This window comes from Leucoraja erinacea, unplaced genomic scaffold, assembly GCF_028641065.1.
Source record: "Leucoraja erinacea ecotype New England unplaced genomic scaffold, Leri_hhj_1 Leri_378S, whole genome shotgun sequence".
Lineage (NCBI taxonomy): Eukaryota > Metazoa > Chordata > Chondrichthyes > Rajiformes > Rajidae > Leucoraja > Leucoraja erinaceus.
In genome coordinates this window covers 44,496-55,000 of record NW_026576279.1, presented here as the reverse complement: position 1 = coordinate 55,000, position 10,505 = coordinate 44,496, and positions in this window count along the sequence as shown.

The following is a 10,505-nucleotide window of genomic DNA, read 5'->3' as shown; positions in this document are numbered from 1 at the left end:
ATGGAGGGTTATGGTCTGAGCGCAGGTATATGGGACTAGGGGAGATTATGTGTTCGGCACGGACTAGAAGGGTCGAGATGGCCTGTTTCCGTGCTGTAATTGTTATATGGTTATATAGTTATATAGATGCGGTCTCACCCGCTGAGTTTCTCCAGCATTTTGCTCTACATTTTGCCATTTTAAACAGTGTGCGATGGGCCAATTAAATTGCTCGTCTTTACGGGGAACAGAAAACTATTCTCATTGGTGAGTGTGGAGGAGCGTGACTTTAATATAAATATAATTTTTTTTTTGCGTGAGAAATTCTGTGAGAGCGTGAGAATTTTGTGAAATGCGTGACTCTCACGCTCAATGTGCCCTGCGGTTAATCCCCAATGATTGTGGTCTGGTGTGTAACTATAGTTTAGTTTCATTTCCACACCTTACCCTTCCTTATCTCTGTATCTCCCTCTCCCCGACTCTCAGTCTTCAAAGGGTCTCGACCCAAAACGTTGCCCGTTCCTTCTCTCCAGAGACGCTGCCTGTCCCGCTGAGTTCCTCCCACATTGTGTTTCTCTAACGGGTGGATGGTTTGGGTCGCGCTGACTGACTTGTCCATGTGAGCAATGGGGAAGTATTTGCTTCGGAAGTTGTGACTGTAGGGCTGAGTGATGTGGGAATGTTGTGGGACAGGACTGGGAATGTAAGAATGGAAAACTCCTCTGCATCCTTCATTGGGATAATTAGGATAATTCTGTCCCGACTGTGTTTCAACTGGAATATTATGCACTAACAACTCAGTGTGGCTCAGCGGTAGAGTTGCTGCCTCACCGCTCCAGAGACCCGTGTTCGATCCTGACCTCGGGTGCTGTCTGCGCGCGTGTGTGTGTGTGCGGATTGTCTACGCTCTCCCCGTGACCTGCGTGGGTTTTCTCCGGGTGCTCTGGATTCCACCCACACTCCAAGTACGTGCAGGTTTGTAAATTAATTGTTTGTGGTACAAAAAAAGGATAGTCCGTAGTGTGGATATGAAAGTGCGAGTGTTAACCATATAACCATATAACAATTACAGCACGGAAACAGGCCATCTCGGCCCTACAAGTCCGTGCCGAACAAATTTTTTTTTTCCCCTTAGTCCCACCTGCCTGCACTCATACCATAACCCTCCATTCCCTTCTCATCCATATGCCTATCCAATTTATTTTTAAATGATACCAATGAACCTGCCTCCACCACTTCCACTGGAAGCTCATTCCACACCGCTACCACTCTCTGAGTAAAGAAGTTCCCCCTCATATTACCCCTAAACTTCTGTCCCTTAATTCTGAAGTCATGTCCTCTTGTTTGAATCTTCCCTATTCTCAAAGGGAAAAGCTTGTCCACATCAACTCTGTCTATCCCTCTCATCATTTTAAAGACCTCTATCAAGTCCCCCCTTAACCCTCTGCGCTCCAGAGAATAAAGACCTAACTTGTTCAACCTATCTCTGTAACTTAGTTGTTGAAACCCAGGCAACATTCTAGTAAATCTCCTCTGGACTCTCTCTATTTTGTTGACATCCTTCCTATAATTGGACGACCAAAATTGTACACCATACTCCAGATTTGGTCTCACCAATGCCTTGTACAATTTTAACATTACATCCCAGCTTCTATACTCAATGCTCTGATTTATAAAGGCTAGCATACCAAAAGCTTTCTTTACCACCCTATCTATATGCGATTCCACCTTCAAGGAACTATGCACGGTTATTCCCAGATCCCTCTGTTCAACTGTATTCTTCAATTCCCTACCATTTACCATGTACGTCCTATTTTGATCTGTCCTGCCAAGGTGTAGCACCTCACATTTCTGGGAACATTGGGCGATAGGGTTAGAATTGGCGACTTGCTGATTGCTGGATTATTGTGTGGAGAGGTTTATTGATCGTAGATATTGATCAGTGAAAGTTTAGTTTAGTTTAGAGATACAGCGTGGAAACAGGCCCACCGAGTCCATGCCGACCAGCGATCCCCGCACACTAACACTATCCTACACACACTAGGGACAATTTTACACATACACCAAGCCAATTAACCTACAAACCTGCATGTCTATGGAGTGTGGGAGGAAACTGGAGCATTCGGGGAAATCCCACGCAGGTCACGGGGAGAACGTTAGGGAAGTCAATGTTCATACCGCTGGGGTGCAAACTACCCAAACGAAATATGAGGTGCTGTTCCTCCAATTAGCGCTGGGCCTCACTCTGACAGTGGAGGAGGCCCAGGACAGAAAGGTCAGTGTGGGAATGGGAGGGGGAGTTGAAGTGTTTGGCAGCCGGGAGATCAGGTAGGTTTAGGCGGACTGAGCGGAGGTGTTCAGCGGAACGATCGCTTGGTCTCGCCGATGTAGAGACGTTCACACCTGGAACAGCGGATACAGTAGATGAGGTTGGAGGAGGTGCAAGTGAACCTCTGCCTCACCTGGAAAGACTGTCGGCATCCTTGGATGGAGTCGAGGGGGGAGGTGAAGGGACAGGTGTTGCATCTCCTGCGGTGAATGGAATGAATTGATTAATGGAAAGACCCTTAGAAGCATTGATGTTGTGCAGGAATCTTCGAATCCTAGTCCATAACTCCCTGAAAGTTGCTGCAAGTTGATAGGGTGGTAAAGAAGGGCAGGTTTATCACTGTCATGTGTACTGAGGTACAGTGAAAAGCTTTTGTTGCATGCTATCCAGTCAGCGGAAAGACTATATATGATTACAATCGAGCCGTCCACAGTGTACAGATACATGATAAGGGAATAACGTTTAGTGCAACATAATATCTAGTAAAGTCCGATTGAAGATAATCTGAGGATCTCCAAGGAGGTTGATGGTCGATGCTAAATGACCATCAGACTTTGGAAAGCTCGTATCACTGCATTAATAGACAAAAGTTGTCACCGACTTTGTTAATTTAACTTAATTTAACTAAAAAGTAAAAAGTAGTAATTTTTCGTTTTTTTTAGCTGGTATCACTGGATCAATAGACAATATTGGAGGGTTATGGTATGAGTGCAGGCAGGTGGGACTAAGGGGAAAAAAAATTGTTCGGCACGGACTTGTAGGGCCGAGATGGCCTGTTTCCGTGCTGTAATTGTTATATGGTTATATGGTTATATGGTTAATAGGTGCAGGAGTAGGTTGATGGTCTTTCGAGCCAGCACCGCCACTCAATGTGATCACGGCTGATCATCCCCAATCAGTACCCCATTCCTGCTTTCTCCCCATATCCCCTGAGCCCTATCTAGCTCTCTCTTGAAAGTATCCAGAGAACCGGCCTCCACCGCCATCTGAGGCAGAGAATTCCACAGACTCACAACTCTCTGTGTGGAAAAAGTGTTTCCTCGTCTCTGTTCAAGTTCATCAACTTTGTTAATTTAACTTAATTAAATTAACAAAGTATTATTTTGTTAGTTTAGTTTAGTTTAGTTTATTGTCACGTGTAGAAACATAGAAACATAGAAATTAGGTGCAGGAGTAGGCCATTCGGCCCTTCGAGCCTGCACCGCCATTCAATATGATCATGGCTGATCATCCAACTCAGTATCCCGTACCTGCCTTCTCTCCATACCCCCTGATCCTCTTAGCCACAAGGGCCACATCTAACTCCCTCTTAAATATAGCCAATGAACTGGCCTCAACTACCCTCTGCGGCAGAAAGTTCCAGAGATTCACCACTCTCTGTGTGAAAAAAGTTTTTCTCATCTCGGTTTTAAAAGATTTCCCCCTTATCCTTAAACTGTGTGACCCTTTGTCCTGGACTTCCCCCAACATCGGGAACAATCTTCCTGCATCTAGCCTGTCCAACCCCTTAAGAATTTTGTAAGTTTCTATAAGATCCCCTCTCAATCTTCTAAATTCTAGAGAGTATAAACCAAGTCTATCCAGTCTTTCTTCATAAGACAGTCCTGACATCCCAGGAATCAGTCTGGTGAACCGTCTCTGCACTCCCTCTATGGCAATAATGTCCTTCCTCAGATTTGGAGACCAAAACTGTACGCAATACTCCAGGTGTGGTCTCACCAAGACCCTGTACAACTGCAGTAGAACCTCCCTGCTCCTATACTCAAATCCTTTTGCAATGAAAGCTAAGATACCATTCGCTTTCTTTACTGCCTACAGTACAGTGAAAGGCTGCCTCTATCTAAACCAGCCACTTCAGTTCCGTTTTATTACCTGGTGGTATGTGGTGGTATGTGGTGGTATGTGGTGGTACGGGGGCTTTCAAGCTTTTGTACCCCCTGTCCGATGGGAGAGGGGAGAAGAGGGAATGACCAGGGTGTGCGAGGCCCTTGATTATGTTGTCTGCTTTGCTGAGGCAGCGTGAAGTGGTGAGACCAAATCTGGAGTATGGTGTACAATTTTGGTCGCCCAATTATAGAAAGGATGTCAACAAAATAGAGAGAGTACAGAGGAGATTTACTAGAATGTTGCCTGGGTTTCAACAACTAAGTTACAGAGAAAGGTTGAATAAGTTAGGTCTTTATTCTCTGGAGCGCAGAAGGTTAAGGGGGGACTTGATAGAGGTCTTTAAAATGATGAGAGGGATAGACAGAGTTGACGTGGACAAGCTTTTCCCACTGAGAGTAGGGAAGATTCAAACAAGGGGACATGACATCAGAATTAAGGGACTGAAGTTTAGGGGTAATATGAGGGGGAACTTCTTTACTTAGAGAGTGGTGGCGGTGTGGAATGAGCTTCCAGTGGAAGTGGTGGAGGCAGGTTCGTTGGTATCATTTAAAAATAAATTGGATAGGCATATGGATGAGAAGGGAATGGAGGGTTATGGTATGAGTGCAGGCAGGTGGGACTAAGGGGAAAAAAAAATTTGTTCGGCACGGACTTGTAGGGCCGAGATGGCCTGTCTCCGTGCTGTAATTGTTATATGGTTATATGGTTATGGATCGATGGTGGGCAGAGAGGTCTGTACGATGGACTGGGCCACATCCACAACTGCAATTTCTTGTAGTCCCGGCCAGATATGTTGCCTAACCAAGCTGCAACACATACTTTATTTGGGTGTCTGTAGAAGTTGGTGAGAGTCTCTGGAGATGTGCCGGGACTTCCTTAGTTCTCTACACAGTCATGGATCACGCTAACAGGCCCTTCGGCCCAACTTGCCGACACCGACCAACATGCCCCATCTACACTAGTCCCTCCTGCCCGCGTTTGGCCCACATCCCATCCATGTACCTGTCTAAATGTTTCTTAAACATTGTGATAGTACCTGTCTCAGGGTGAGCTGAGTGGGGTGAAGGTGGGAGCTGAGGTGGATCTTGGTGAAACTCCTCTGCAATTGGGACAATTACCCCTCTCCCGACTGTGCTTCAACTAGAATATTATGCACAGCACATCTGTGTGGGCGTATACGGTGGCGCAGCGGTAATGAGGTTATAGAGATGGCATTGAAGAGAGATGAATGAGGGGGAGGTGTCTGAATGGGGCATGAGAGAGGAGTGATTTGTAGATGGTAAGGGTTTGGAGTGTTTAGTTGAGTTTAGTTTAGTTGCAGACAGAGAACGATACTGGAGAAAGCAAATGGTATGTTAGCTTTCATTGCAAGAGGATTTGAGTATAGGAGCAGGGAGGTTCTACTGCAGTTGTACAGGTTCTTGGTGAGACCACACCTGGAGTATTGCGTACAGTTTTGGTCTCCAAATCTGAGGAAGGACATTATTGCCATAGAGGGAGTGCAGAGACGGTTCACCAGACTGATTCCTGGGATGTCAGGACTGTCTTATGAAGAAAGACTGGATAGACTTGGTTTATACTCTCTAGAATTTAGGAGATTGAGAGGGGATCTTCAGATTCAGATTCAATTTTAATTGTCATTGTCAGTGTACAGTACAGAGACAATGAAATGCATTATAGAAATCTTATAGAAACTTACAAAATTCTTAAGGGGTTGGACAGGCTAGATGCAGGAAGATTGTTCCCGATGTTAGGGAAGTCCAGGACAAGGGGTCACAGCTTAAGGATGAGGGGGAAATCCTTTAAAACCGAGATGAGAAGAACTTTTTTCACACAGAGAGTGGTGAATCTCTGGAACTCTCTGCCGCAGAGGATAGTTGAGGCCACAGTTCATTGGCTATATTTAAGAGGGAGTTAGATGTGGCCCTTGTGGCCAAGGGGATCAGGGGGTATGGAGAGAAGGCAGGTACGGGATACTGAGTTGGATGATCAGCCATGATCATATTGAATGGCGGTGCAGGCTCGAAGGGCCGAATGGCCTACTCCTGCACCTAATTTCTATGTTTCTATGTTTCTATGATACTGTACGATACGAGGGTACATGCATAAGGTGCAGGAAGAAACTGCAGATGCTGGTTTAAATTGAAGATCGACACAAAATGCTGGAGTAACTCAGCGGGACAGGCAGCATCTCTGGAGAGAAGAAATGGGTGACGTTTCGGGTCGAGACCCTTCTTCAGACTGAGAGTCAGGGGAGTGGGCGGTACATAGATAAGGAAGGGTAAGGTGTGAAAACGGGACAAAGGGAATGGAGATCAAGGAAAATGGAGACTAGATCATTGTTAGTTGGGAGAAGGGAACAACAAAGTATGCAGGGTCTCGACCCGAAATGTCGCCTATTTCCTTCGCTCCATAGATGCTGCCTCACCCGCTGAGTTTCTCCAGCATTTTTGTCTACCTTCGATTTTCCAGCATCTAACCATATAACAATTACAGCACGGAAACAGGCCATCTCGGCCCTACAAGTCCGTGCCGAACAACTTTTTTTTCCCTTTTAGTCCCACCTGCCTGCACTCATACCATAACCCTCCATTCCCTTCTCACCCATATGCCTATCCAATTTATTTTTAAACGATACCAACGAACCTGCCTCCACCACTTCCACTGGAAGCTCATTCCACACCGCTACCACTCTCTGAGTAAAGAAGTTCCCCCTCATATTACCCCTAAACTTCTGTCCCTTAATTCTGAAGTCATGTCCTCTTGTTTAAATTTTCCCTATTCTCAAAGGGAAAAGGTTGTCCACATCAACTCTGTCTATACCACTCATCATTTTAAAGACCTCTATCAAGTCCCCCCTTAACCTTCTGCGCTCCAGAGAATAAAGACCGAACTTATTCAACCTATCTCTGTAACTTAGTTGTTGAAACCAGGCAACATTCTAGTAAATCTCCTCTGTACTCACTCTATTTTGTTTGCTGCAGTTCTTTCTTAAACAGAGATAAGATGTAGTCAGAGGCAGTCAGATTGGTTGGAGAACTGGGAAGGGGGAGGGATGGAGAGAGACTGTAAGGTACATAAGGATCTATTCTCACCGCTGTAGCCCATCACGGAGCAGATAAGGAGTAGATACCAACAGTCCATGATCCCATGGCCAGCCATGTCCACCGATGCCACTAATCCCTCTGCGCTCTCTACTTAAACCTCTCGGTACACCGTGCTGTCAAAAACACTCCAGGAGGCACCGTTGTTTCTGAAGGGGTGAAAGAAGAGAAAAGAACGTTAACACGTGGTTATGTCTCATGAGCAAAATTGGACAAGAGTCTATCTGGATGGATGTCAATGAAAATTGGCCAATGTCTTGCAGAAGTAGACACAAGTGCTGGAGTCACTCAATGGGTCAGGCAGCATCTCTGGAGATCGTGGCTCGGTGACGGTTTGGGTCGGGACTCGGGACCCTTCTTCAGTGATTGTAGGGGTTGGGGGAGGGTGGGGGGGGGGGGCGGTGGGGGAGGTGTGAAATGGGAGCAAGAAAAGGCTAGGCCAAATCCGGGCCAGAAAACAGATGAGTTCAGGGAGGGAGGGTCTCCAACAGGCTCATTGTTGGCTAGGGTGGTGTGATCCCAAGAGGGATACATCATCTCTGAATGGGCTCGCCCCGCCTTACCTCTCTGAGCTGCTCCACCCATACGCTCCTGCCCGGTCCCTCAGGTCAGCTGGTCAGCTGCTCCTGGAGGTACCGAGGTCTAGTCGGAGGCTCAGAGGGGATAGAGCCTTCTCTGTTGCTGCTCCGGCACTCTGGAACACCCTGCCGTTGCACATCAGACAGGCCCCCTCACTGTCCATCTTCAAATCCAGTGTTAAAACACATTTGTACTCCCTGGCTTTTGACCATGCCTGAGGCTTTGCTTCTGTTTGTGGTGTTTTTGATGTTTCTTTATTTTGCATGTCTTTTCCTACTATTTCTTTTGATTGTTATTTTTGGTGTGTATTAACTTTTTTGTCAATGATTAGTGATGTACAGCACTTTGTTGCAGCTATGTTTGTTTTTAAAGTACTCTATAAATAAAATTATTATTATTATTATTATTATTATTATTATTGTGAACTGTGGAATTAGTTAACCAACTATTAACGGAGGAACATAGGAGGGGTTATGGGGAGAAGGCAGGAGAATGGGATTAGGATGTAGGGTCGCCAACTTCCTCACTCCCAAATAAGGGACACAAGGTCAAAATACGGGACAAAATCCTCACGGCAATTTGTTGGCCGACTGGGCCGTGTCTGGGTGAATGATGAGTTGGCCCCGGGTGCTGGACTGTACACAAAGTCCAGCCGGCGGGGCCAGCTGTGGGAGTTTTGGCCACGTGCAAAGTCCGGCGCCCCGTCCAACTCATGAACCGATGATCGGCCACGAGAAGGAGGGGTGGTGGTGGTGTCGGCGGTCAGCGAAGGTCCGAAGGTCGGACAGCTGGGCCGGGCTGCCGACCGACCGACGGGGCCACGGGCGAGGCGCTGCTGCTGCTGCTGCTGCTGCTGCTGCTGCACTCCACGGGATGCACTACGTCGGGACGGGTGAGGCGGGGCCGGACGACCAGACAGTCCCCTCGACCCGAGTAGTAGCGGTCAAACACGGGACAAGGGCGGTCCCGTACGGGACAAACCAATTTAGCCCATTACACAGGATGTCCCGGTAAAATGCCTGGGTTTCAACAACTAAGTTACAGAGATAGGTTGAACAAGTTAGGTCTTTATTCTCTGGAGCGCAGAAGGTTAAGGGGGGACTTGATAGAGGTCTTTAAAATGATGAGAGGGATAGACAGAGTTGATGTGGACAAGCTTTTCCCTTTGAGAATAGGGAAGATTCAAACAAGAGGACATGACTTGAGAATTAAGGGACAGAAGTTTAGGGGTAACATGAGGGGGAACTTCTTTACTCAGAGAGTGGTGGCGGTGTGGAATGAGCTTCCAGTGGAAGTGGTGGAGGCAGGTTCATTGGTATAATTTAAAAATAAATTGGATAGGCATATGGATGAGAAGGGAATGGAGGGTTATGGTATGAGTGCAGGCAGGTGGACTAAGGGACTAAAAGGGGCAAAGGGTCGGTGGCCTGTTTCGTGCACGGTTACTTGTAGGGGACTGGACCGCTAGATGGCCTGTTTCCGTGCTGTAATTGTTATGAATGGTTGATCTGAGGTTATAATTGGCAATGCTAGTTAGGAGGGAGAGACAGATCAGCCATGATTGAATGGCGGAGTAGACTTGATGAGCCGAATGGCCTAACTCTACTCCTATTCCTTATGACACCAAAGCCAATTAATCTACATACCTGAACATCTTTGGAGTGCGGGAGGAAACATGGTGAAAACCCAAGGTACACAAAATTGCTGGAGAAACTCAGCGGGTGCAGCCGCATCTATGGAGCGAAGGAAATAGGCGACGTTTCGGGCCGAAACCCTTCTTCAGACTGATGGGGGGGGGGTGTTCTTTCTTGAACACATGGTGAAAACCCACGCAGGTCACGGGGAGAACGTACAAACTCCACACAGACAGCAGCCGTGGTCAGGATCGAACCTGGGTCTCCGGCGCTATGAGGCAGCAACTTTCACCGCAGTCCTGCTGAGTTACTCCAACATTTTGCGTCTCTCTATTCTTACCAGCACTTACCACCCTTTGCCTTCCTTACTGAGATGTTCACCCAGACTCTTCTTCAATGCTATGAAAGTCACTGCCTCCAGCTCACCCTTTAAGCAAAGTATTCTGATTCATAGAAACATAGAAACATAGAAATTAGGTGCAGGAGTAGGCCATTCGGCCCTTCGAGCCTGCACCATTCGCCATTCAATATGATCATGGCTGATCATCCAACTCAGTATCCCGTACCTGCCTTCTCTCCATACCCCCTGATCCCCTTAGCCACAAGGGCCACATCTAACTCCCTCTTAATATAGCCAATGAACTGGCCTCAACTACCCTCTGTGGCAGAGAGTTCCAGAGATTCACCACTCTCTGTGTGAAAAAAGTTCTCTCTCATCTCGGTTTTAAAAGGATTTCCCCCTTATCCTTAAGCTGTGACCCCTTGTCCTGGACTTCCCCAACATCGGGAACAATCTTCCTGCATCTAGCCTGTCCAACCCCTTAAGAATTTTGTAAGTTTCTATAACATCCCCTCTCAATCTCCTAAATTCTAGAGAGTATAAACCAAGTCTATCCAGTCTTTCTTCATAAGACAGTCCTGACATCCCAGGAATCAGTCTGATTCCAATCACCCTCTCGTTATAAAATATCCTCAGATCCCCTCGAAGCCTCT